The 25,449-nt window shown below is 52.5% G+C and overlaps 7 non-coding genes across 7 annotated transcripts; all 7 read right to left on the bottom strand.

Annotated features, from left to right (window-relative positions):
- Nucleotides 1-1,790: 1,790 nt before the first annotated feature.
- Nucleotides 1,791-1,863, bottom strand: trnaf-gaa (transfer RNA phenylalanine (anticodon GAA)). Its single transcript has one exon. It is a non-coding gene; the product is annotated as a tRNA-Phe (tRNA).
- Nucleotides 1,864-3,590: 1,727 nt separating this feature from the next.
- On the bottom strand, nt 3,591-3,663 carry trnav-cac (transfer RNA valine (anticodon CAC)). Its single transcript has one exon. It is a non-coding gene; the product is annotated as a tRNA-Val (tRNA).
- A 447-nt stretch (nt 3,664-4,110) lies between these two features.
- On the bottom strand, nt 4,111-4,182 carry trnae-uuc (transfer RNA glutamic acid (anticodon UUC)). The gene has a single exon. It is a non-coding gene; the product is annotated as a tRNA-Glu (tRNA).
- An 863-nt stretch (nt 4,183-5,045) lies between these two features.
- On the bottom strand, nt 5,046-5,118 carry trnaf-gaa (transfer RNA phenylalanine (anticodon GAA)). The gene has a single exon. It is a non-coding gene; the product is annotated as a tRNA-Phe (tRNA).
- An 18,415-nt stretch (nt 5,119-23,533) lies between these two features.
- LOC138216616 (5S ribosomal RNA) lies at nt 23,534-23,652 on the bottom strand. Its single transcript, XR_011180328.1, has one exon. It is a non-coding gene; the product is annotated as a 5S ribosomal RNA (ribosomal RNA).
- A 537-nt stretch (nt 23,653-24,189) lies between these two features.
- Nucleotides 24,190-24,308, bottom strand: LOC138217324 (5S ribosomal RNA). Its single transcript, XR_011181036.1, has one exon. It is a non-coding gene; the product is annotated as a 5S ribosomal RNA (ribosomal RNA).
- A 537-nt stretch (nt 24,309-24,845) lies between these two features.
- Nucleotides 24,846-24,964, bottom strand: LOC138216618 (5S ribosomal RNA). The gene has a single exon (XR_011180330.1). It is a non-coding gene; the product is annotated as a 5S ribosomal RNA (ribosomal RNA).
- Between the last annotated feature and the right edge of the window lie 485 nt (nt 24,965-25,449).

Raw genomic sequence — 25,449 nt, 5'->3', positions numbered from 1 at the left:
AGTGGAACTCCAGGGCGGGACTTTCTTTGGCCCAGGCCTCTGGAAACTCAACACAAAGCTGCTAGAGAATGACGGGGTAGTATCCTGCTACAAGGAGAAACTATCACAGTGGCTGTCCTTGCAGTGTCTGTATGGGTCAGTAGGAGGATGGTGGGAGGAGGTGAAGGTGAGGACGAGGGTCTTTTTCATGGCTGAGGGAAGGAAGGCTGCCAGACGGAGAGGAGTGTTAGCCAGGAAACAGAGGCAGCTGCAGCGTCTCTACACGATGCTGCACAGTGGCTTCGATGTGCTCTAGGATATCACCCTTTTAAAAAAGGATGTCTGGAGCATAGCGGAAGAAAGTAGTCGAGGAGTGCTGTTAAGAAGCTGAGTGCAGTTCTTGGAAGAAAATGAGAAGTGTACTCGCTTCTTTTTCAGGAAAGTGGTAGGCTCCAAGTCTGTCATGGAAAGTGTAGTTGATGAGGAGGGAAGAGAGAGTACAGAGCTGAGTGCTATCCTCTCCTGCATTGAGGCCTTCTTGTCACGGACGTCCAAGGGGCCTAACCGTAGGTAGCAGGAGGGCGGAAAAAGACCCATATGCGTAGCGGCGAGACGGGAAAAAGGCCCGGGCTCATTAGTGCAAATAGTTCAGGAATGCCGTATAGAAACCTGTGCCCTCAGGGAGCGGATGTGGGGCGCCCTGGTGCTAGGCAGGTCTCAGGACATCCAAACGTCAGTGCTGAGCGAGGACAGAGTGCAAGACCCGGAAATATTTAGCCAAAGGGAAAGAGAGGGACAGGAAAGACAGCAGACCAGAAACAAGGGACAGGACAGGGAAGGACCGCCCTCTGGCTGCATAGGGCGTGACACTTCTACACAAGACTGTACAGCTCTACAGAGGTAAAGGATGAAGAAATTCATTTTTTTACCTCAAAGCTAGAAAACATTTTGAGTGAAGAAGATAGGGAAGTACTTGAGGAGGATTTGACAGTAGAAGAGCTGAGAGGCTATTTGGAGCTTACAGAAGGGGAAAACTCCGGGTACTGACAGGCTCCCTAGAGGGGCGTCTGCTTTTACTACTTGCATGAATGAAGGCAAAAAAAAGCCAATCGATGTGAACGAACGGCGCTTTACAGAGGAGTACTGCCTGACTGGATCGTTGATGAACGACAGAGGCCACTCCGACCTCTTCTCGGTTTTCTTCAGTGACTTACTAAGGATCTTCTTCACATTCGCCCATGCAGGGGAAGCCAGTTACACCAAAGCAAACGAAGGAAAGTGCATTTCAAGCAGAGACCAGGAGGGACTTGTTTACACTGAGAGTGGTCGGAGAATGGAACAATGCGCCCAGCCCTGTTGCTGGAGCCGATTCTTGATGAGATCTTGGGCTCACTAAGAGGCCCCCGCTGGATGCTAATCTTTCTGTTGTTCTTGCAGGTCCTGCGCTGCTTTTGAGCCGACAGAGCTCGTCCTGGTCTGTCGGCACAGCCCAATTGCAAATGATCGGCTCCGCGTACAGAAGGAACGTGCGTTTGGTACAAGAGTGCATGAAGGCACCGGAAACACATTGGGAACAAATGACCGGTCGCTCAAGACCTCTGTGAAGTACAGGAGCGTGCAAAACAAGGCTGTTTCCACCCGGTCTCGAACCGGGGACTTTGCGCACGTTAGGCGAACGTGATAGCTGCTACACTACGGAAACCTGCAGGGACCGCTGCTGGTGTCTCGCTTGCGTTTCGGGCTGAGAAAGGGACGCGTCACTTTAGGCAGGGGGCGCTGGAGAGAGGAACAAAGGGCGTGATGAAACAAAATGCCGAAACCCGGGATCGAACCAGGGACCTTTAGATCTTCAGTCTAACGCTCTCCCAACTGAGCTATTTCGGCGGTGCGCGGAGCCCACAGCCACCTGCTCCAGCCTTCCTGTGTTGCGGCATGAGCGCACCAAGAGGAGCGGGAGAGTGTTGCAGGAACGTCACTCAGAAGGAAAGCCACCCAGGTGCGCCCTCTGAGCTCTGTCCAGCGCATCTTCCTCGCATGGACTCCTGCCTGTGACGGGCAGGAAACAATTAGCAAGAAAGGAACGACACCCCATGGGTGTCTCATGACCACACCTTAGGTTGTGACACGTGCAGGTGTGAGGGGTTGCCGGGCTACTTTGGAGCAGAGCTCGGGCGGAGGGGGGGCGGGAAAGCAGACAAAGAGGTGACACCTCAAGGTCTGCACAATCACAGCTCTCCGCCGCCCCAGGCTTCCGCTCGATAAGCTACTGGACACACCCGCCCCTCCTCACACAGACCATGGAAAAGCCCCCGAGTGGGAGGGCTCTCTCTTCCTCCCAGGAGCTCTTGGACACGACGCACAGACATAGCGCGGGGAGCTGCCGCCTGCAAACACGGCTCCAGGCTGGACTCCACTCCGCAGGAGCCGCAGAGCAGGGGAGATGGGGGCAGCTTAGCTCCTGTGCAGAGACCTGAGCTGTTGTTGCTGCGGACGCTGTCTTTTCTGCACTCGGGGTAGGAGTGAATGTTGAGTTGCCCTTAGAAATGAAGCAGAGCACTTCAACGGCACGGGTGTGTGTGTGTGCGTGCGCCCTGGTGATTCTGGGAGACAGATCGAACCTGGGCTAAAAGAGAGGGGGCTTAGCCCTCTTCCATTTGCTAGTTCAAAGTTGTACAACCCATTTGTATCTGCTAGGCGGTGCAGTCGTCGTCCACAAAGAAGACTTTGAAAAGCCTCGAAGGCAAGTCATTCCGAGTTGGTCGTTTGTGTTTTCCGTTCAGACGCGAAATGCTGAAATGTTCTCTCGGCTCCTCGGTTGTCATTTCTGCTCCATAGAGGAATCACAGCACGCGTCGCCTTCCAGCACGCTGGGTCGGGACACGATGCCGGGGGTCGGAGCGTGCGACGTCTTCCTCGTTAGTATAGTGGCAAGTATCCCCGCCTGTCACACGGGAGACCGGGGTTCGATTCCCCGACGGGGAGTAGCTTTTCTTTCACCTCCTTAGAGAAAGGACTGCCTTTCACTTCTCTGTTTTCTTTCACAGCGTCGTGCACCTTTTCATTGCTCTCGCTTTCAGAGCCTCCGCACGGCACACGACTCGACATCAGGAAGCACATTGAAGTGAAAGCAGGAAGCGCTGCGACATGCACTGTGCAGATCCCGCCACACTAAGAGGTGAGTGGGTCTGTTCGATGCACAAAGAACGCTTTGATAAGCGTCAAAGGCAAGTCATTCCGAGTTGGTCGTTTGTGTTTTCCGTTCAGACGCGAAATGCTGAAATGATCTCTCGGCTCCTCAGTTGTCATTTCTGCTCCGTAAAGGAATCACAGCACACGTCGCCTTCCAGCACGGTGGGTCGGGACACGATACCGGGGGTTGGAGAGAGCGATGTCTTCCTCGTTAGTATAGGACCTGTCACGCGGACCTGTCACCTGTCCCCACCTGTCACGCGGAAGACCGGGGTACATCAGGACGCGCATTGAAGTGAAAGCAGGATGCGCTGTGACATGCACTGTGCAGATCCCGCCACACTAAGAGGTGAGTGGGTCTGTTCGATCACAGTGCTAGGCGAATCCCCAATCCCCTTTTGTGCGTGGCGACAAAAGAAGTCTGTTTCCGCCCGGTTTCGAACCAGGGACCTTTCGCGTGTGAGGTGAACGTGATAACCACTACACTACGGAAACGGTGGTAAGAAGTGCCCAGCGGCCCAGCACTGAGCTTCGTCAATGCGATTCAGCTGCTTCCAGTGCCTTTATTGGAGTGCGCTGATGGACCGTGCTCTCTCTCCAGAGACCAGCACGCCTGTCATGGACGGAGCAGGAAAGGAGGCGCCACATTCTACAGCCCTCTCCACGCAATCGACGAAATCGGGCTACTGAAGTGGAGAAAATCGCCTCTCCAGAAAGTGCAAATATCATCTTGTATAAAACTTATTGCCGAAGGTCAGCCCTGTCTACCAGAGTAACCTTCCCACCTCCTGCAGCGATGATCAGCTCGTCTCACACGCGAGAAGTTTCGGCTGGAAACAAGCGCCCCCTCTTCTCGCACGTTTTGCACGTTCGAGTAGTTTTAATGCGGCTCCTTCGTACACGGTGGTGATCTTTTGGAAAGCAGGATTCAAAACCGACACGTTCCCATACCGGGAGTTGAACCCAGGCCACCTGGGTGAAAACCAGGAATCCTAACCGCTAGACCATATGGGAGCGCACAACCCCGCTGTTCCGGGCATCATGCAAGCAAACTACATAAATATGAGAAAACGCAAGAGGTGTCACTCAGAGTGTCGAAGGGTCGATGTATACGAGTTGGTAGAATAGGGGCGTCTGCTTTTACTACATGCACAAATGAAGGCAAAAAAAAGCCAATCGATGTGAATGAACGGCGCTTTACAGAGGAGTACTGCCTGACTGGATTGTTGATGAACGACAGAGGCCACTCGACCTCTTCTCGGTTTTCTTCAATGACTTACTAAGGATCTTCTTCACATTCGCCCATGCAGGGGAAGCCAGTTACACCAAAGCAAATGCAGGAAAGTGCAATTCAAGCAGAGACCAGGAGGGACTTGTTTACACCGAGAGTTGTTGGAGAATGGAACAATGCGCCCAGCCCTGTTGCTGGAGCCGATTCTTGATGAGATCTTGGGCTCACTAAGAGGCCCCCGCTGGATGCTAATCTTTCTGTTGTTCTTGCAGGTCCTGCGCTGCTTTTGAGCCGACAGAGCTCGTCCTGGTCTGTCGGCACAGCCCAATTGCAAATGATCGGCTCCGCGTACAGAAGGAACGTGCGTTTGGTACAAGAGTGCATGAAGGCACCGGAAACACATTGGGAACAAATGACCGGTCGCTCAAGACCTCTGTGAAGTACAGGAGCTTGCAAAACAAGGCTGTTTCCACCCGGTCTCGAACCGGGGACCTTGCACGTGTTAGGCGAACGTGATAGCCGCTACACTACGGAAACCTGCAGGGACCGCTGCTGGTGTCTCGCTTGCGTTTCGGGCTGAGAAAGGGACGCGTCACTTTAGGCAGGGGGCGCTGGAGAGAGGAACAAAGGGCGTGATGAAACAAAATGCCGAAACCCGGGATCGAACCAGGGACCTTTAGATCTTCAGTCTAACGCTCTCCCAACTGAGCTATTTCGGCGGTGCGCAGAGCCCACAGACACCTGCTCCAGCCTTCCTGTGTTGCGGCATGAGCGCTCACTCAAGACCTCTGTGAAGTACAGGAGCGTGCAAAAAGAGGCTGTTCCCGTCCGGGTTCGAACCGGGGATTTTTCCGCGTGTGAGGCAAACGTGATAACCGCTGTACTACGGAAACAGTGAGAAAAGGGATGCCCCGGCAGTGAGTATTCAACCTTATTGCATTACTGCTCCCAACCAGTTGATATCAATTTAATTCCTAAGGGTTATGTACTTGTTTTGAGTATCTCATGTAGAAGTTGTAAACAAGTTCAATTACGAAATGGTCTAATGGTCTAAATGAATGATATACCGAACTTATGTCCTCTTGATATGTGTAACTCTTTGTAACTGAATGAATTTATATCTTTTGTATTCTGATAACCCATACGATAAGATCTGTTAGGTTTGCATGCATATTCTATATATTAACAAATGTATCCTTGTGTATTTGTACCTGTGTGTGCGTTGTTTGAGTTATGTCGCATGGTTGGATTCTAAGACCATTAAAAGAATCAATTTTGTGATTTACTGCCACAAAAATAATTGTCCCAGTTAATGCCCAAACCCCTACAGAACTGGTGATAGTGAGAGAACACTTCAACAGTGTGTGATATCCTGTCCCAGCCTGTGGAGTAGACAGCGAGCCTGTCTCTTAATAATACTAATAATACAGTGTGTGATTCCCTGCCCCAGCCAGAGGAACAGACAGTGAGCCTGTCTCTCAATAATAATACAGTGTGTGATCTCCTGTCCCAGCCTGGGAAACAGTGAGTCAGCCTCTCAATAATTATAATACAGTGTGATCTACTGTCCCAGCCTGAGGAACACACAGTGAGCCTGTATCTAAATAATAATAATACAGTGCGTGATCTCCTGTACTAGCCTGAGGAATAGACAGCGAGCCTGTCTCTCAATAATGATAACCTAGTGTGGAATGTCCTGTCCCAGTCTGAAGGACAAACAGTGAGCATGTCCCTCAGTAATAATAGAACAGTGTGTGATCTCCAGTCCCAGCAGGAGGAACAGACAGTGAGTCTGTATCTCAATAATAATAATACAGTGTGTGATCTCCTGTCCAAGCCTGGCAAACACTGAGGCTGTCTCTCAATACTAATAATACAGTGTGTGATATCCTGCCCCAGCCTGAGGAACAGACAGTGAGTCTGTCTCTCAATAATAATAATACAGTGTGTGATTTCCTGTCCCAGCCTGGGGAACAGTGAACCAGATACTCAATAATAATAATACAGTGTTATCTCCTGTCTCAGCCTGGGGAACACTGAGCCTGTCTCTCAATACTAATTATACAGTGTGTCATTTCCTGCCCCAGTCAGAGGAACAGACAGTGAGCCCGTCTCTCAATAATAATAATACAGTGTGTGATCTCCTTTCCCAACCTGAGGAACAGACAAGAATGAGCCAGTCTCTCAATAATAATAATACAGCGTGTGATCTCCTGTCCCAGCCTGAGGAACAGACAGTGAGCCTGCCTCTCAATAACAAGCCAATGTGTGATCTCCTGTCCCAGCCTGAGGAACAGAGAGTGAGCCTGTCTCTCAATAATAATACAGTGTGTGATCCTCTGTCCCAGCCTGAGGAACAGACAGTGAGCCTGTCTCTCAATAATAATAATACAATGTGTGATCTCCTGTCCCATTCTGAGGAACAGACCTTCAGCCTATCTGTCAATAATAATAATACAGTGTGTGATCTCCTGTCCCAGCCTGGGGAACAGTGAGCCAGACTCTCAGTAATAATAATACAGTGTGATCTACTGTCCCAGCATGAGGAACAGTGAGCCTGTCTCTCAATAATAATAATACAGTATGTGACCAACTGTCCCAGACTGAGGAAATGACAGTGAGTCTGTCTCTCAATAATAATAATACAGTGTGAATTCCTGTCTCAGCTTGTGGAACATACAGTGAGCCTGTCTCTCTATAATAATAATATAATGTATGACCTCCTGTCCCAGCCTGGGGAATATACAGTGAGCCTGTCTCACTATAATAATAATACAGTGTCTGATCTCCTGTCCCAGCCTGAGGAACAATAAGCCTGTCAATCAATAATAATACAGTATGTGATGTCCTGTCTCCGCCTGAGGAACAGAGAGTAAGCCTGTCTCTCAATAATAATAATTCAGTGTGGGATCTCCTGTCCCAGTCTGATGAACAGACAGTGAGCCTCTCTCTCAATAATTATAATACAGTGTGTGATCTCCTGTCCCAGCCTGAGGAACAGTGTGCCAGACTCTCAATAATATTAATAATAATAATACAATGTGATCTACTGTCCCAGATTGAGGAACAGACAGTGAGCCTGTCTCAATAATAATACAGTGTGTGACCATCTGTCCCAGACCGAGGAAAAGACAGTGAGTCTGTCTCTAAATAATTATAATAATACAGTGTGGGATCTCCTGTCCCAGCCTGGGGAACAGACAGTGAGCCTGTCTCTCAATAATAATAATACAGTGTGTGATCTCCTGTCCCAGACTGAGGAACAATCAGTGAGACTGTCTCTCAATAATTATAATAATACTGTGTGAGCTCCTGACCCAGCCTGGGGAACATACAGTGAGCCTGTCTCTCTATAATAATAATTCAGTGTGGGATCTCCTGTCCAACTCTGAGGAACAGACAGTGAGCCTGTCTCTAAATAATAATAATACAGTGTGTGATCCTCTGTCCCAGCCTGAGGAACAGACAGTGAGCTTGTCTCTCAATAATAATAATACAGTGTGTGATCTCCTGTCCCAGCCTGAGGAACAGTGAGCCTGTCAATCAATAATAATACAGTATGTGATGTCCTGTCTCAGCTTGAGGAACAGAGAGTAAGCCTGTCTCTCAATAATAATAATACAGTGTGATCTACTGTCCCAGCCTGAGGTACAGACAGTGAGCCTGTCTCTCAATAATAATATAGTGTGTGACCACCTTCTGTGGTCTGTTTCAAATCCGCCCGCGATGAGACACCGAGGAGAAATGAAGAGCCCCAGTCGCGCTAGAAAATCACCCGGGAAAGAGACTTTCAATGTAGGAAAAAAAAGTCGTTAGTAACAGACATAATATGTTTGTTTTGTTTTTTTAATCGCTGCGATGTGTGACTAAGCTCATACGACTAAGAGTTGCCCCCTTTGTCTAGATCTCTGCGGAACCCCCACCAGACTCTGCGGAAAGCACTGTCGTATAGCCCTGACACCCACCCCTCCACTCTTTGAATAAAGCAGTGTCGTCAGGCCCTGACATCCCACCCCCGCCACTGTCTACGTAAAGTAGTATCGTCAGGGCCTGACATCCCACTCCCGCCACTCTCTGTGTAAAGTAGTGTCATATGGCCCTGACACCAATCCCTCCACTCTCTGCATAAAGCAGTGTCTTATGGCCCTGAAACCCTCCCCTCCACTCTCTACATAAAGCAGTGTTGTCAAGCCCTGACATCCCTCCCCCGCCACTCTCTGCATAAAGCACTGCCGTATAACCCTGACACCCTCCCCTCCACACTCTGCGTTAAGCTGTGTTGTCAGGCCCTGATATCCCACCCCCGCCACTCTCTGCTGAAAGCACTGTCATATAGCCCTGACACCCACCCCTCCATTTTTTGCATAAAGCAGTGTCGTCAAACCCTGCCACTCTCTGCGTAAAGAAGTGTCGTATGGCCCTGACATCCCACCCCCACCACTAACTGTGTAAAGTAGTATCGTCAGGCCCTGACATCCCACCCCTGCCACTCCCTGCGTAAAGAAGTGTCGTATGGCCCTGACATCACACCCCCACCACTCTCTGCCGAAAGCACTGTCGTATAGCCCTGACACCCACCCCTCCACTCTCTGCATAAAGCAGTGTCGTCAAGCCCTGACATCCCACCCCCGTCACTCTCTGTGTAAAGCAGTGTCATATGGCCCTGACATCCCACCCCCACCACTCTCTGTGTAAGGCACTGTCGTATGGCCCTGACATCACACCCCCACCACTCTCTGCGGAAAGCACTGTCGTATAGCCTTGACACCCACCTCTCCACTCTCTGTGTAAAGCAGTGTCATCTAGCCCTGACATCCCACCCCCTCCACTCTCTGAATAAAGAAGTGTCGTATGGCCCTGACACCCACCCCTCCATTCTCTGCATAAAGCAGTGTCGTCAGGCCCTGACATCCCACCCCTCCACTCTCTGCGTAATGCGGTATCGTCAGGCCTTGACATCCAACCCCCGCCACTCTCTGCGTAAAGCAGACATGTTACAGACATTTACAACAAAGACATATTATAAAATATTGACATATACTGTAGGCGGCTGGAGCATTATTGGGAGACAGACTCACTGTTCCTCAGGCTGTGACAGGAGATCACATACTGGGCTGCCAGATCAACTGAGTTCCCTCCTCCCTCTCCCAGTAGGATTGGGACCTGTTGTGATTCTGGCAGGTGTGGGAACTCTGGGATTAGATTCCTGAATTTCGGGAAGAATGTTTCTCTAATCCCAGAGTATCTGTCACAGTGCAGTAGGAAGTGCACCTCTGTCTCTATTTCTCCCCGCTGGCAGTGGGAGCACAGCCTGTCCTCTCTGGGCAGCCAGGTCTGCCTGTGTCGCCCAGTTTCTATGGCCAGGTTGTGGTCACTGAGCCTGTACTTCGTCAGGGTCTGTTTCTGTTTGTTATTTTTTATTTTGGTCAAATATTCAGCTAGTGTGTATTGTCTGTTTAAGGTTCTGTAGCATTCCAGTTTATGTTGTGTTTGTGTGTGTGTGTCCCAGTGTGTGAGATATTGCTGTTTGATCTATGCTGTGATGTGCTTGAGTCTGGGTTGTGGTGCTCTAGCAGTGCTGTCCTGAGGCTGGTTAGTGTCGGTGTCACTCACTGCGAGTGTGATTTCAGCAGAGTCTCTGTACTCTTGGGACACTTGACTCACCTGTCTCTCTCTTTCTCTCCCTGTGCTGTCCCTCTCCTGCCCCCTCTCTCCCTCCTCGGACTCCAGCTGGAGGAGGTCCAATCACCACCTCCTGTGAGACAGAAGAAAAATAAGGTGGGTAATGCTCTGATCCTCTCTTTACTGCTGTCCAGTGTCCAGTCAGTGTCCAGTCAGTGTGTCTGTATGAACCCCTCTCTCTCTCAGTGCAGTGTTCATGTACGGGAGTGTCCAGTCCGACTCTTAACGTGACTCTCCTGTCTCTGCTTCAGAAGCGCTGGTGCGTCTTTTTAAACTCCCTGAGCTGCGTGTCAGTGGAGACAGAAGATCAGGACGAGCCGATGGAGGCAGCGGAGACCGTGGGTCAGGAGAGGAAGAGCGAGGGAGAGGAGGAGCAGGCTGCCGGGAAGGACAAGAAGAGGAAGAGGAGGTGCAGGTGAGCAGACAGGGGGGCGCCGCCCGGTCGTGTCTGTGATTCAAGGAGGAGTCTCCTCTTGCTGTTTGATGTCATGGTGACGTCTGTGTCTGTGTCCCTCACACCTGCAATAACAATATTCTTTCCAGGTTCCTTTCCTGGTTCTGTGCCAGCTAAGATCTGGACTGGACTAGACTGGACTGGACTGGAGCTGAGGGACGCCAGACTGGACTGCACTGAAGCTGAGGGGCCCCAGACTGGACTGGACAGGAGCTGAGGGACACCAGACTGGACTGGACTGGAGCCTAGGGACACCAGACTGGACTGGACCGGAGCTGAGAGACACCAGACTGGACTGCACCGGAGCTGAGAAACACCAGACTGGACTGGACTGGAGCTGAGGGGCCCCAGACTGGACTGGACTGGAGCTGAGAGACACCAGACTGTGCTGGACCGAAGCTGAGGGACCCCAGTCTGTGCTGGGCCGAAGCTGAGGGACACCAGACGGTGCTGGACCGAAGCTGAGGGACCCCAGTCTGGACTGCACTGGAGCTGAGGGACACCAGGTTGGACTGGAGCTGAGGGGCCCCAGACTGGACTGGACTGAAGCTGAGGGGCCCCATTCTGGACTGGACTGAAGCTGAGGGACCCCAGACCCCGGTCTGGACTGAAGCTTGTAATTTTTGTTCTTTTGTTAAGCATCAATAAAAAATTTAAAAAAAAATCTGTTTAGCTTTTGGTTTTTTCCCTCCCCCCCCCCCCAAAGTTGCTGCTGGGAGAGGTGTGAGTGGGGCCAGCAGGGGGCGCTCTCACTCTGCGGTCTGTGTGGGTCCTGATGCCCCAGTATAGGGACGGGGGACACTGGACTGTAAACAGGTGCCGTCCTTCGGATGAGACGTCAAACCAAGGTCCTGACTCTCTGTGCTCGTTAACAATCCCGGGGTGTTTCTGGAGAAGAGTAGGGGTGTTACCCCAGTATCCTGGCCTGATTCCCCCCCTGGTCTTGACCCATCATGGCCTCCTAATCACCCCCCTCTCTGAACTGGCTCCATCCCTCTGCTCTCCTCCCCACTGAGAGCTGCTGTGTGCTGAGCAGACTGGAGCATCATCCAGGTAGGGGCTGCACACTGGGGGGGCTGGAGGGGATCCCCCTGACCTGGGAGGAGCTCTGAGTGGAGAGTCCAGACTTATTAATTATTATTATTATTCGTGCTGCACTGGGCTTCAGTTCTGGCAGTGAGAGGGGGACTCTGTGATCAGTACAGATACTTATGACTGTATAATAATACACGATAGAAATGGAAAACAGGGTAGCGCTGTAGTCCCTTCGAAACGTTTTGAACTGCCAGAAGAAGTTTTCACAACCCGGACTCGTGAAGGTACAGGTCTTCTCCCATCGTCCGGAGCAAGGTGTATTGTGTCCTGGTGATTTCTCCCGTTTTGAACGGAGTTTAATATCTTGTTTCTACTTTATTAGAGAGAGGCACTGAACATCCTGTGATGGACTGGTGTCCTGTCCAGGGTGTGTGAGTGTGTGTGTCCTGTGATGGACTGCTGTCCTGTCCAGGGTGTGTGAGTGTGTGTGTGTCCTGTGATGGACTGCTGTCCTGTCCAGGGTTTGTGAGTGTGTGTGTGTCCTGTGATGGACTGGTGTCCTGTCCAGGGTGTGTGTGTGTACTGTGATGGACTTGTATCCTGTGAAGGACTGGTGTCCTGTCCAGGGTGTGTGTGCGTCCTGTGATGGACTGGTGGATCACAATATTAATTCTCCTCCTTGATTCCCTCCTTCATCGCCAGAGTGAAAGCGGGACACGGCAGTAAAAGCTCAGCCCTGCGGGTGGTGGTCCTCTCGGCCACACGGGGGCGCTGTGGCTCCACGGGGGGGGGGTTATGTTCAAGTCCCGCTGGGAATCGCACCGACGCGGCGGAGTTCGTGAACGTCCCAGACACCAAGAAAACGAGAGAGAGAAAAAAGGTCGTTTTCGGGGTTCAAGAAGCAACCCCGAGATTCAGGGGTTCTGAAACAGAAACGGCCGGGTGGTGTTGTAGAGAGGTCGACATGCCTGGTTTTCCTCGTCTCCGAAGCCCGTTTTTTTGGGGGGGGTTGTGAGGTCCCACGCAGCGCTCGGAAAAGAAAATGCCGTCTCTTTTCCCCGCAGGACGGGGAGGTGGGAACCCGTGTTTTTTGGACGTGGCGTGGCCCGAAATTTCCGCCCTTGGCCGCTAAAGGGGGGTGGAGGTTGGTCTTTCTTTGACTTGGGGGTAGGGGGGGTGCTAATTTCACTGAACCATACCTAACGGAAACCCGTGTTGGACGTGGGGGTGCTGAATGCGCCCTTCGACGTGATTTTGTTTTTAAATTCAAGTGCAGCTTTTGTAACGCTTGGGCCGGAAACACCTGGACCCGTTTCCTCTGCCTGTCCGATGTGGCAACTACCGGGGTCGTACAGGGACACCCGGCTGGCCGCTGAGAGTTGGAAAAATAAAATGTCCACCTAAATAAAAACAACCGCGAAAAATGTCGGCCATTTTTGTTTCGCGGCCGAGCAGTGAGCGCGTCGGGGGCGACATCACGGGGGCGTCACAATGAGCCGCCTGACGTCACAGAGCGGCGGAATCTAGCGGGGGGCGGCGCCGGAGCCCCGTGAGCTCAGAGGAGTGAAGAGAGAGGAGGAGGAAAGGACTATATAGCGCTTTCTAAACACGTGTTTCTTCCAAAAAAGATTCGTGGGTTACTTCGACTTCAATCAAATAATAGTTCCAGCTTCAGATTCACTCTGAAGTATCCCCGTGAAATCGGCAAGTCAGTTAAAAATGCCGCTGTCGAGAAATAACAAAATAAGTTGAGAAATAAGTTGTTTTTTTTTTCCCGTTACTCCACTCTTATGGGTGTGATCGTGCTGTAAAAAGATATTGAGAGGAGGTGCACCTCTACACAGAGAGTGGTGGGGGTGGGGAACAAGCTGCCCAGCCCTGTGGTTGAAGCCGATACCCTGGCTTCTCTCCAGACACAGCTGGGTGAGCTCCTCCAGTCAGGACAGGAGGCTCTACTATACACAGAGGGGGGCGGGGGTGGGGAACAAGCCGCCCAGCTGTGTGGCTCCGCCCCCTCCCCTCCCCTCTGTGACTCTGCTTGTCTCGGCAGGGCGATGGACCGACAGAGATGCAGCACGGCCGTGCGCGTTCGCAGCAGGACCCGGGCCCGGCGAGGCGTCGTAAGTCCACCCCTCCCGCCCGCCGTCCAGCGTCCAGCGTCCAGCCCTCCTCCGACTGGCCTCTCCGCCCCCAGCAGCGCTCGCTGTATTATAATAATAATAATAAACTTCACTGATAGAGCACCTTTCACACACATAGCAGCGCAAAGCGCTTGACAGACCAGGTCTCAAGGTAACACCTCCAGACGAGGAGAGACACTTCCAGTGGTGATCTTGACTGAGGACACGCCTCGGCTCAAGAGACAGGGTCGCGGGTCCGAGGAAAACCAAGCTGCAGGTCCATTATGGCCTTCTGAGAGCACAGATTGCCTCTGGACGTCCTACACTCTTCCTGGACACACTGTAGAGACTCACCTGTCCAGACTCTTACTGGACACACTGTACACACTCACCTGTCCAGACTCTCACTGGACACACTATAGAGACTCACCTGTCCAGACTCTTACTGGACACACTGTACACACTCACCTGTCCAGACTCTTCCTGGACACACTGTAGAGACTCACCTTTACGGACTCTCACTGGACACACTGTACACACTCACCTGTCCACACTCTCACTGGACACACTGTAGAGACTCACCTGTCCGGACTCTCACTGGACACACTGTAGAGACTCACCTGTCCAGACTCTCACTGGACACACTGTACACACTCACCTGTCCAGACTCTTACTGGACACACTGGTCAGACTCACCTGTCCAGACTCTCACTGGACACATTGTAGAGACTCACCTGTCCAGACTCTTACTGGACACACTGGTAAGACTCACCTGTCCACACTCTCACTGGACACACTGTAGAGACTCACCTGTCCACACTCTCACTGGACACACTGTAGAGACTCACCTGTCCACACTCTCACTGGACACACTGTAGAGACTGCCCAAGGCCCCTAGTCTCGACACGACTGGGCTGGGCTATTTGGTCAGAGCTGTCTCGGAGATGGGCTGTTTGGCGTCTTCACAGGTCACACCGGTCAGGCCGAACCCGGACTGGCAGCGGGAGAGGTCCCGGCCCAAGTCCCGGTGCTTTTCCGTAAGTCTGACCCGGTCGCCTTCCGCGAGACTGGACCGGCCGCCCTGTGGTGGGCCCGGTGCCCCACATCTACCCTACAGCTCCCCCCACTGACCCCTAAACTCCCGATACCCTACAGCTCCCACCACTGACCCCTAAACTCCCGATACCCTACAGCTCCCCACACTGACCCCTAAACTCCCGATACCCTACAGCTCCCCCCACTGACCCCTAAACTCCCGATACCCTACAGCTCCCCACTCTGACCCCTAAACTCCCGATACCCTACAGCTCCCCACTCTGACCTCTAAACTCCCGATACCCTACAGCTCCCCACACTGACCCCTAAACTCCCGATACCCTACAGCTCCCCACACTGACCCCTAAACTCCCGATACCCTACAGCTCCCCACTCTGACCCCTAAACTCCCGATACCCTACAGCTCCCCACTCTGACCCCTAAACTCCCGATACCCTACAGCTCCCCACTCTGACCCCTAAACTCCCGATACCCTACAGCTCCCCACTCTGACCCCTAAACTCCCGATACCCTACAGCTCCCCACTCTGACCCCTAAACTCCCGATACCCTACAGCTCCCCACTCTGACCCCTAAACTCCCGATACCCTACAGCTCCCCACTCTGGCCCCCACAGTCCTGATGGCCGAGAGGTCTCTGCTTGCTGTAGTGATTGAGTGAGCTCTGTGGACCTAACCTCTGTCTTGTGTCCTCGTTTCCAGCATCTCCTAGTGGTCCGTCATTTCACCAGAGCTGAAGGTGAGATCTGGGGAGGAGACAGAGCACCCCCTAACACCCCTGAGCTAGGTTACAGGGTAAGACAGCTTCTTACTGTTGGACACACCTGTCCACACTCTTTCTGGACACACTGGACACACTCGCCTGTCCGGACTCTTACTGGACACACTGGACACACTCGCCTGTCCGGACTCTTACTGGACACACTGTACACACCCACCTGTCCAGACTCTTACTGGACACACTGTACACACTCACCTGTCTGGGCTCTTATTGGACACACTGTACACACCCACCTGTCCAGACTCTCACTGGACACACTGTCCACACTCACCTGTCTGAGCTCTTATTGGACACACTGTCCACACTCACCTGTCCAGACTCTCACTGTACACACTCACCTGTCCACACTCTCACTGGACACACTGGACACACTCACCTGTCCAGACTCTTACTGGACACACTGTACACACTCACCTGTCCAGGCGTAGTCTCTGCTCCTCATCCCCCCTGCGTTGTGTCTCCCTCTCTCCCCGCTGGACAGAATCCCGTGGTGTCTTCGTGTTTCCCGAGCTCGTCCAGAAGCTGGAGAGGGCGGCCGAGCTGCAGCTGGAGCTCCCGGTGTCGCCCGGCTCGTCCCGCTCGGGCTCGCCCAGCTCGTTCGGCTCGGTGCCCCCCCCCCTCGCCCAAGAGCCCCCCCCTCCGGCCCCCTCAGGCCCCTGCCCGCCCCGCCCCGACGCCCCCCCTTCATCCCCACCATGCCCCGCGAGCCCCCCCTGCTGCCCGGGGCGGTGCCCCTGCCCCTGCCCCCGCCCGTCCTGCCCCCCATCGCCCGCCCGGCCCCGCCACGCCCCGCCTGGGGCTCCCCAGTGCGGAGGGCAAGGAGAGAGGCTGAGATGTCTGACGAGGCAAGTGGGGCAGAGTCTGTCCGTCTATCCTTCAGTCCATCTGTCCCTCTGTCCATCTGTCCCTCTGTCCTTCTGTTCTTTTCTCTGTCCATCTGTCCATCTGTCTTTCTGTCCTTTTCTCTGCCTTTCTGTCCATCAGTCCATCTGTCCTTTTCTCTGTCTTTTTGTCCGTCTGTACTTCTCTCTTTCTGTCTTTCTGTCCTTCTGTCTGAGTCTCTCCATGTCTCCCTGCTCTCTGTCTGTCCTGCGTTGTCCCAGCTGGGCCTGTCTCCCTGTGTCTCTCCGTGTGTCTCCCTGCTCTCTGTCTGTCCTGCGTTGTCCCAGCTGGGCCTGTCTCCCTGTGTCTCTCCGTGTGTCTCCCTGCTCTCTGTCTGTCCTGCGTTGTCCCAGCTGGGTCTCTCTCCCTGTGTCTCTCCGTGTGTCTCCCTGTCTGTCTCTCTGTCTGTCCTGCGTTGTCCCAGCTGGGCCTGTCTCCTCTGCTCTTTGCCTTCAGCTCTGTTCGCCGATGTCCCGCCAGCCCGTCACTCTCTCAGCCTGTCTCTTGACTTGCAGGAGGAAGAGGAGGTGGAGACAGCTCTTCCGGCAGGAGAGAGTAAGGAGGTCAGTGCTGGTCCCACCCTGCCCCCTGTCCTGTCTGTGGTGGAGTTTTGCCGTCTTGTCTGTCCCTGGGTCTCAGTGTCTCTCTCTCTTTCAGCCCTGTCTGTCAGTGTCTCTCTCGGCCTGCTGTCTGCCTGTCCCTGCCTCTCTGTCTCTCTCTCTTTCAGCCCTGTCTGTCAGTGTCTCTCTACTCCTCCTCTCTGTCCTCAGTGTGTCTCTCTCCTCCTCTCTGTCCTGTGGTGTCCAGGCAGTGTGTCTCTCTCCTCCTCCTCCTCTCTGTCCTGTGGTGTCCAGTGGGTCAGTATTAGTGGGCTACACCCAGGCTCACTCACTGCGAGTGTGATCTCAGCAGAGTCTCTGTGCTCTTGGGACACTTGACTTACCTGTCTCTCTCTTTCTCTCCCTGTGCTGTCCCTCTCCTGCCCCCTCTCTCCCTCCACGGACTCCAGCTGGAGGAGGTCCAATCACCACCTCCTGTGAGACAGAAGAAAAAGAAGGTGGGTAATGCTCTGATCCTCTCTTTACTCCTGTCCAGTGTCAAGTCAGTGTCCAGTCAGTGTGTCTGTATGAACCCCTCTCTCTCTCAGTGCTGTGTTCATGTACTGGAGTGTCCAGTCAGTGTGTCTGTATGAACCCCTCTCTCTCTCAGTGCAGTGTTCATGTCCTGGAGTGTCCAGTCATGTGTCTGTATGAACCCCTCTATCTCTCTCAGTGCAGTGTTCATGTCCTGGAGTGTCCAGTCAGTGTGTCTGTATGAACCCCTCTCTCTCTCAGTGCAGTGTTCATGTCCTGGAGTGTCCAGTCAGTGTGTCTGTATGAACCCCTCTCTCTCTCAGTGCAGTGTTAATGTACTGGAGTGTCCAGTCAGTGTGTCTGTATGAACCCCTCTCTCTCTCAGTGCAGTGTTCATGTCCTGGAGTGTCTAGTCAGTGTGTGTGTATGAACCCCTCTCTCTCTCAGTGCAGTGTTCATGTACTGGAGTGTCCAGTCAGTGTCTCTGTGTGAACCCCTCTCTCTCTCAGTGCAGTGTTCATGTACTGGAGTGTCCAGTCCGACTCTTAACGTGACTCTCCTGTCTCTGCTTCAGAAGCGCCGATGCGTCTTTTTAAAGTCCCTGAGCTGCGTGTCAGTGGAGACAGAAGATCAGGACGAGCCGATGGAGGCGGCGGAGACCGTAGCTCAGGAGAGGAAGAGCGAGGGAGAGGAGAAGCAGGCTGCCGGGAAGGACAAGAAGAGGAAGAGGAGGTGTAGGTGAGCAGACAGGGGGGCGCCGCCCGGTCGTGTCTGTGATTCAAGGAGGAGTCTCCTCTTGCTGTTTGATGTCATGGTGACGTCTGTGTCTGTGTCCCTCACACCTGCAATAACAATATCTTTCCAGGTTCCTTTCCTGGTTCTGTGCCTGCTAAGATCTGGACTGGACTGGACTGGACTGAATTGGACTGGACCGGAGCTGAGAGACATCAGACTGGACCGAAGCTGAGGGACCCCAGACTGTGCTGGACCGAAGCTGAGGGACCCCAGACTGGACTGGACAGGAGCTGAGGGACACCAGACTGTGCTGGACCGACGCTGAGGGACCCCAGACTGTGCTGGACCGAAGCTGAGGGACCCCAGTCTATGCTGGACCGAAGCTGAGGGACCCCAGTCTGTGCTGGGCCGAAGCTGAGGGACCCAAGACTGTGCTGGTCTGAAGCTGAGGGACCCCAGACTGGACAGCACTGGAGCTGAGGGACACCAGACTGGACTGGACTGGAGCTGAGGGGCCCCAGACTGGACTAGACTGGAGCTGAGAGGCCCCAGACTGGACTGGACCAAAGCTGAGGGACCTCAGGCTGTGCTGTACCGAAGCTGAGGGACACCAGACTGTGCCGGACCGAAGCTTAGGGACCCCAGTCTGGACCGAAGCTGAGGGACCCCAGTCTGTGCTGGACCGAAGCTGAGGGACCTCAGACTGGACCGAAGCTGAGGGACCCCAGTCTGTGCTGGACCGAAGCTGAGGGACCCCAGACTGTGCTGGACCGATGCTGAAGGAGCCCAGTCTGGACTGAAGCTGAGGGACCCCAGACTGCACTGGACTGAAGCTGAGGGGCCCCAGACTGTACTGAAGCTGGGGGGCCCCAGACTGGTCTGAACTGAAGCTGAGGGGCCCCAGACTGGACTGATGACCTTTTGTTAAGCATCAATAAATTTTTTTAAAAAAAAATCTGTTTAGCTTTTGGTTTTTTCCCTCCCCCCCCCCCCAAGGTTGCTGCTGGGAGAGGTGTGAGTGGGGCCAGCAGGGGGCGCTCTCACCCTGCAGTCTGTGTGGGTCCTGATACCCCAGTATAGTGACGGGGGACACTGGACTGTAAACAGGCGCCGTCCTTCGGATGAGACGTAAAACCGAGGTCCTGACTCTCTGTGCTCGTTAACAATCCCGGGGTGTTTCTGGAGAAGAGTAGGGGTGTTACCCCAGTGTCCTGGCCTGATTCCCCCCCTGGTCTTGACCCATCATGGCCTCCTTATCACCCCCCTCTCTGAACTGGCTCCATCCCTCTGCTCTCCTCCCCACTGAGAGCTGCTGTGTGCTGAGCGGACTGGAGCATCATCCAGGTAGGGGCTGCACACTGGGGGGGCTGGAGGGGATCCCCCTGACCTGGGAGGAGCTCTGAGTGGAGAGTCCAGACTTATTAATTATTATTATTATTCGTGCTGCACTGGTCTTCAGTCCTGGCAGTGAGAGGGGGACTCTGTGATCAGTACAGATACTTATGACTGTCTAATAATACACGATACAAATGGAAAACAGGGTAGCGCTGTAGTCCCTTCGAAACGTTTTGAACTGCCAGAAGAAGTTTTCACAACCCGGACTCGTGAAGGTACAGGTCTTCTCCCTTTGTCCGGAGTAAGGTGAGAGGTCACCCCCTCGGGGCGCAGTATCCCCGATGCACCCCCCCACCACCACCCAAAACGACACACACTTCTGTGACGATTGGGAGACCCCGGTTCGACCAGCCCCTGCGGTGGAGGAAACGACCCGCTGGAGAGAACACGCAGACTCCACACAGAAGGGTCACCTCGGCATTTATTCCAACAGCAAAACAACACCAGAGAGAAACAGTCTCCGAAAGATAAGCGCACACCGGGAAAAACACGATGGGGTCATAACAAATGGGAATAGGAGTTCTTTTTTTTAATGTCGCGTTTCTACTTTATTAGAGAGAGGCACTGAACTTTGGGGAACGTGACATCCACCCAGTATTACTAGTAGGTTGATAAATATAAATGTTCATTTTCCCCCCGTATGATACCTCGCGAAATATAACGATGGCCAACTCCTTAAGTTGAAATTTAAACCCTTCTCACGCTACAAGACAGTCCGTCAACATCGCCGCGGCCCGAAGCGCGACCTTCGGTATGACGTTGGCCGAAGGGGGTGGGGTAAGTACGTCACAGCCGGGGGAAGCCCCTATCACGTGAGAGGGGTGCGGCGGGCGACGAGCCCCAGGGGGCGAAGAGAAGTTGATTTGCGTGGGGTGTGGAAACACTACACGACCGGGCAAGCGAGCCGTTTTTTTTTTGTTTTGTTTTTTCCAGAACATCAGAACAACCGCAGAGATGACCATCGATCCACCTCCAGACGTTTCCTTTTTTGTCCTCTTTGGCCCCCAAAATAAAAAAAAAAATGGGATCCATCGTGGCGTTGCCAAATTAAAACGTCAACCACTTTTCGGGCTTTCGTGCTGTCCATGATGAAACCGTCATGGTTGTGTAAGGATACGTTACGTCACAGACCGGCGGCGCTCGGACGTGAGGAGTGTCGTTACGTTTTTGAAACGGGCATGTCAGACAAGATCTCTGACAAGATCTCCGAAAAACCCAAACCTGTAAGATTCAATTTCAATTCAGTTTTTATATAGCGCCTTTCACAACAAGAATGCCCCAAGGCCCCGAACAAAGGAGTTGTTCCACACCCCCGCCACCCTCTGTGTACAGTAGAGCCCCCTGTACTGACTGGAGGAGCTCACCCAGCTGTGTCTGGAGAGAAGCCGGGGTATCGGCTTCAACCACAGGGCTGGGCGGCTTGTTCCCCACCCCCACCCCCTTCTGTGTACAGAAGAGCCTCCTGTCCTGACTCCAGTAGGAAATGTCACCTGGAGGCAACACACCGGCTTCTTTTAACAGATCACCTCGGGAATCGGGAACAACGGAGCTGTGTGCGGACGTCTGTACGGAGGGGTTCAGCGCGGGGGGGCTCCGGGCTCGGGTCTGGACCGGGGGGGTGGGGACTGTCTGTGTGGAGTCTGCATGTTCTCCCTGTGTTCTTCGGGTCCAAAGACAGGCTTTTGGGCTAATTGGCTTCTGGGAAAACTGGCCCTGGTGTGTGTGTGTCCTGTGATGGAGTGCTGTCCTGTCCAGGGTGTGTGAGTGTGTGTGTGTTTGTCATGTGATGGACTGGTTCCTGTCCAGGTTGTGTGAGTGTGTGTGTCTGAGTGTCCTGTGAGGGACTGGTGTCCTATCCAGGTTGTGTGTGTGTGTCCTGTGAGGGACTGGTGTCCTGTCCAGGGTGTGTGAGTGTGTGTGTGTCCTGTGATGGACTGGTGTCCTATCTAGGGTGTGTGTATGTCCTGTGATGGACTGGTGTCCTGTCCAGGGTGTGTGAGTGAGTGTGTGTGTCTGTGTGTCCTGTGATGGACAGATGGTACCAAGCCTGGACACCCATGAGACACTGGCTTCCTCAGAAGACTCTCATGGAGGGCACACTGTCCCTAACCCGGGTCCAGAAGAAACTACCGTGATCTATAATTCCTGCGCCTCGGAAGGGTTTATGACGTCTATGTCCGGCGCCCGCGCCCGTGGACCGGCGGTTTGGCGTCGCGCTCCGCAGCTCGAGCTTCGGTGCGAGGCAGGGCGGGAGGGAGTCGATGTGGCCTCGGCGCCATCTTTGCTGGTGAGTCAATTGTGACCGTTGCGGTACAACAAACCATCAATCAAGCTTTTCCCACCCCGTCCAGTATTTCTGTCGCGGCCCACGTCCCTTACAATCGACAAACTATAAAAAAAACAGTAGCCCTTCGCAACATTACACGCCATTTTTTTTATTTTAAACGTCCGCTAGATACGCAGGTGGCTCGATACCTGTCTTATCCCCGCCGGCGTCTTTATACCGGCAAGTGAATTTTATTTGGGGTCCCTCAGAATTGTGACAGAAATGTCAGTGAACCACAATAAAAAACGAAACTTTTTTTTAAAGGCGGTGAATGGATTTTTTGAGTAACCGTGTAGCGACTAACGTAAGGAAAAAAAAGTTGTCTTTCCCTATGAAGACGTTTTGGTACAGGACTTTCTTTAAATATCAGTTGTGCATAGCGTTTTACAAAAAGTTGATGATGATCTTGGAGATAATTGCAAAGGAACATTGAGATAACTACCAAAACATTACGTGTGAAACGACAGGACAGAACTTTGAACCCACAAAGAAACAAAGGTATGAAATATTGCCTCGTCATGGGGGGGTTGATAATTGTAGTAAGTGTTCCTAATTTTCGTAAAGAAATGTATATTATGGGAGTCACACGTGAGATTTAGTGTATATACGTTTCATATTGTGCATATATACGGGGTTAAAAAGTGGAATGAGTATGATTATAAACTCGTGTGTCCTATAATCAGATAATTTTTGAACAAGCTTTGATTAGACAGGTGAAAAACAACATCAGATCCTTTTTTTTAATATATTCTCACGTCTGAATATCAGCTTCTCCCCTCTGGCCAACATTTCAGGGCTCCCAGGTGTAGATCCCAAATTGAAACAAATATTAATTTGTTACCCAGTTAAACAGTTAATAGAAGTGAGTGACCAGGGTAAATAAAGGTGGGTCAGTGTAAACTGTTTATTCTGGACCAGACTTCGTCATGTGTGATATGTCATGACTTCTTATATTAAGTTTTATCTTTATATTTAGTTCTACATGTGTAATAGATGCGATGTGTGTCCATAAAAAGGTTTCTCCAGGGGAAAATCAAGTTCGTTTTAAAACCGTGTTTCCTTTTTAGGGTACGTTTGCATTCCAAGTGTGGGGTTTTTGCCTTTTTATCATATTTTGGATGTGAATCCGTGGTATTTTTGCTGAGACAAGTTGCCTTTCTTATACGCGGAGGGATCTGCTCGTGAGATGTCCGCTTGGTCCATTTCTGAGCTCAGTATAAGGTGTAGAAAGCATGACTGTCATCATAACCCGCATCTCACCCAGGTGTGGAATAATGTTGTGACTATTGCTTCAGCAATAACATGCTGATTGCATGTTTCTAGATGGGTATAACAGAGATCTCAACTACTGAGGGGCCTTATTAATAAAGTCTCCACAGCCGAAGCGCTGTGTCTCTTTTCAGCTGGCGATAAACCTTTCCTCGATCCTTTGCGGACTTGTAAAACTGTTCCTGATCAGAATAAAAAACGCTCACGCTAATACACAAGCACCCGTGTCTCGCCAAAGCTGACAAATAAACAGACGGACAAGCCGCACTGCACGTGTGAACAGGGGAATGAGCGAGCGAGCGGGGATAGGGCGTCTCCTGCGCTTAAAAGCTTACAGCACCTGGTATTCCCAGGCGGTCTCCCATCCAAGTACTAACCAGGCCCATCCCTGTTTAGCTTCCAAGATCAGACGAGATCAGGCGTGCTCAAGGGGGTGTGGCCGTAAGCGAGAGCAAGGCTCGCTGGCACCCTTCTTATTGAGAGGACAGCTCCGTCACCTCTTTTACGACGCTGCTTTTTTTCCCTTGCGTTTTTCTCTTCTTCCCACGTTCTCTCTCTTCACTGCCTTCGTCCCCGCTCTATTTCACTTCAGCCTTTCACTCTTGCTTCCTTCCAATGAGGACGGAGCAGCGGGAGAAAGGGCGCTATAGAGGATCGCTGTGGAGAGCTGCTGCTGTGCTTTGACATCTGAGCTCTGTGGAAAACGATCTCAATACAATTCTGAAAAACGCGACTCTCCGAACACCAGCCGAACAAGTCTCCACAGCCGAAGCGCTGTGTCTCTTTTCAGCTGGCGATAAACCTTTCCTCGATCCTTTGCGGACTTGTAAAACTGTTCCTGATCAGAATAAAAGACGCTCACGCTAATACACAAGCACCCGTGTCTCGCCAAAGCTGACAAATAAACAGACGGACAAGCCGCACTGCACGTGTGAACAGGGGAATGAGCGAGCGAGCGGGGATAGGGCGCCTCCTGCGCTTAAAAGCTTACAGCACCTGGTATTCCCAGGCGGTCTCCCATCCAAGTACTAACCAGGCCCATCCCTGTTTAGCTTCAGAGATCAGACGAGGTCAGGCGTGCTCAAGGGGGTGTGGCCGTAAGCGAGAGCAAAGCTCGCTGGCACCCTTCTTATTGAGAGGACAGCTCCGTCACCTCTTTTACGACGCTGCTTTTTTTCCCTTGCGTTTTTCTCTTCTTCCCACGTTCTCTCTCTTCACTGCCTTCGTCCCCGCTCTATTTCACTTCAGCCTTTCACTCTTGCTTCCTTCCAATGAGGAAGGAGCAGCGGGAGAAAGGGCGCTATAGAGGTTCGCTGTGGAGAGCTGCTGCTGTGCTTTGACATCTGAGCTCTGTGGAAAACGATCTCAATACAATTCTGAAAAACGCGACTCTCCGAACGCCAGCCGAACAAGTCTCCGCAGACGAAGCGCTGTGTCTCTTTTCGGCTGGCGATAAACCTTTCCTCGATCCTTTGCGGACTTGTAAAACTGTTCCTGATCAGAATAAAAAACGCTCACGCTAATACACAAGCACCCGTGTCTCGCCAAAGCTGACAAAAAAACAGACGGACAAGCCGCACTGCACCTGTGAACAGGGGAATGAGCGAGGGAGCGGGGATAGGGCGCCTCCTGCGCTTAAAAGCTTACAGCACCTGGTATTCCCAGGCGGTCTCCCATCCAAGTACTAACCAGGCCCATCCCTGTTTAGCTTCCGAGATCAGATGAGATCAGGCGTGCTCAAGGGGGTGTGGCCGTAAGCGAGAGCAAGGCTCGCTGGCACCCTTCTTATTGAGAGGACAGCTCCGTCACCTCTTTTACGACGCTGCTTTTTTTCCCTTGCGTTTTTCTCTTCTTCCCACGTTCTCTCTCTTCACTGCCTTCGTCCTCGCTCTATTTCACTTCAGCCTTTCACTCTTGCTTCCTTCCAATGAGGACGGAGCTGCGGGAGAAAGGGAACTATAGAGGATCGCTGTGGAGAGCTGCTGCTATGCTTTGACATCTGAGCTCTGTGGAAAACGATCTCAATACAATTCTGAAAAACGCGACTCTCCGAACGCCAGCCGAACAAGTCTCCACAGCCGAAGCGCTGTGTCTCTTTTCAGCTGGCGATAAACCTTTCCTCGATCCTTTGCGGACTTGTAAAACTGTTCCTGATCAGAATAAAAAACGCTCACGCTAATACACAAGCACCCGTGTCTCGCCAAAGCTGACAAATAAACAGACGGACAAGCCGCACTGCACGTG

The sequence above is a fragment of the Lepisosteus oculatus genome, chromosome 14 (genome assembly GCF_040954835.1).
Source record: "Lepisosteus oculatus isolate fLepOcu1 chromosome 14, fLepOcu1.hap2, whole genome shotgun sequence".
Taxonomy (NCBI): Eukaryota; Metazoa; Chordata; class Actinopteri; order Semionotiformes; family Lepisosteidae; genus Lepisosteus; species Lepisosteus oculatus.
This window is presented reverse-complemented; position numbering and strand designations above follow the sequence as displayed.